Source organism: Mandrillus leucophaeus, unplaced genomic scaffold (assembly GCF_000951045.1).
Source record: "Mandrillus leucophaeus isolate KB7577 unplaced genomic scaffold, Mleu.le_1.0 Scaffold845, whole genome shotgun sequence".
In the NCBI taxonomy this organism is placed as follows: Eukaryota; Metazoa; Chordata; class Mammalia; order Primates; family Cercopithecidae; genus Mandrillus; species Mandrillus leucophaeus.
This window is the reverse complement of record NW_012109197.1, coordinates 292,994-295,051: the sequence shown is the minus strand read 5'-3', so window position 1 is coordinate 295,051 and position 2,058 is coordinate 292,994.

The window sequence follows — 2,058 nt, the reverse complement described above, 5'->3', positions numbered from 1 at the left end:
GGCCCCCTTCAGAATTCCTCCAGACTCTCAGGTGCAGCTTTGCCAAAAAGGAACTTTTCACGCCATGCGGCTGTGGGACTTAGTCTCAGTCCCAGGCTCCTCTTGACTCTGGGCAGCCGTAATCAGGTTGGGCGGCCTCTGCCACAGCGTGGGGTGGGATGGCTGTCTTTCCTCAACCACGCAGCTTGTGAGGACGGGTGGGGGAGTGGGAAGTGGGAAGTCACCAGGGAACAGGAGAGAGAGATGAGAGCGAGACCCCAGCGCTCTCCACAGACCAGCCAGAGGGGCTGGAGCCAGACGTGCATGGGTTCAAGGCCCTGGCCCTGCCCAGCCTCTGTCTCGGGGCCTCAGCCCCAGTTTCCCAAGAACAAGATGTGACGGCGTCTGCCGCCGAAACCCTGATGAGGACCAGGCCCCCTGCTCTGCGGTCAGCCTGAGGAATTAAAGCTTTGGTGCTGGGAAGAGCATTATTCCTCTGAGGCATTGTGCTTCCTTCCTTCTGAAGTAAGGGCCGTGCCCTGGGTCCCATTTCCCCTTCCACTTGGGTCGGGAAGCGCAGCAACTTTGAGGCTCACGCTGAGAAACGTGGGTCCCCTCGCGTCTGCACCTCCCTCCTGCACTGGTGCTGCCGCCGCACCCTGTCCTCAGAGGACAGCGGAGCTTCGGATGGAGACTCAGGGAGGGAGGGAGGGAGGCAAGGACGCCTGTGGAAACCTCTTTCAGGCAGCTCTGGGGTCTGGGGATCAGGATGCCTGGGTCTCCAAGGCCTGTCTCTGCCAGAAGCAGTGTGTGGGGGATGCGTGTCTCCAGTGCAGCGCACCCGCGGCCGAGACCAGCACTCAGAGGTTGGCCAGGAGTTCTCTTGGCTGCCCTGACAGGAGCCGCATAGAGTGCAGATGGCTGAGACCTGTGGACACTGCGTGTCTTACGGCAGCTTGCTTGCTGGGGCTCACGGCCACAGGGGAGAGGGGCTGCGGGTCAGGGTGCAGCCCAGCGTGCGGTCCAGTGCCGGGCGCGAGCCTTGGGGAATGCAGCCTGACGCCTCCATGTGGCTGCCCAGTCCCCTACAGGCTCCCTCAGCTGCAGAGCTGGGTCCCATCCAACGCTGCCACTGGGCAGCGAGAGGCAGAGGCAGGTTCCCCGAGGGAAGCATGGGCCCCTTCTCCCACCAGGGTTGTCCCAGCAGGAGCTCATCTTTGCAGTCCCAGAGCCAGGGTGATGTGGGCACAGGTGTCAGGTCAGGGTGGTCGGTAGCCCTGTGCCCACAGGAGAGATGTGGCCTGAAACCTGCTGCATGTGCATGCCACACAGGTGTGTGGTCACCTCTGCACATCCTGAGGTGACCTTTTTGGGGGGTTGTGATGGCCAGTGCATGTGTGCCGGCCTGGCTGCTCAGGGTTCATCCACCTGCCCAGGAGTCTGAGCCTGAGGCAGGGAGGTGCTGGTGACTGTTTCCCCAAGGTGGCTCACCCACAGCACTGGGCGTGGGCCAGGTCGTCCCTGCCCCTCAGTAAGCCTGGGGACTGGCAGACCATCTCATCCCTGGGGACATGTATCCAGCCACACATGGGCTGACCCCCTCCCAGCCTCAGCATCCAACACAGTTTGGTCCCTTCTTAGACCATCCTGGGGCTCAGGGCTGGCACACTGTCTCTATCCCAAGGCAAGCACGGGTGGGGACACTGCCCTTGTCCTTGGTCCACCGTGAGACTGGGCCAGGCTGGCTGGGCCTGCACTCAGAGTCCTGGCCACACCTGCTGGCGGCTGCAGGCATATCACAGATAGGGAGCGCTGCCCAGGGCTCCAAGTAGACCAACTAGATAAAGATTCCCACCCACAGCCCAGGAAGATCCGGCAGGCAAGGGTGAGGGAAGGGCCCCGGGGTGGGGTGCTCAGAATCCCGGGCCACTCTGCAGTTAAGCACCACCTCCCGGCAATGGCTGGCCTCAACAAGGCCCCAGGGCCTCCCTGCAGCCACGGTGTGCATGTCCCTGGCACTCTCCCATCACCAGGCTGTGGTGGGGGTGTGTGGGGAGGCAGTGGTGCACAATGCAGGTA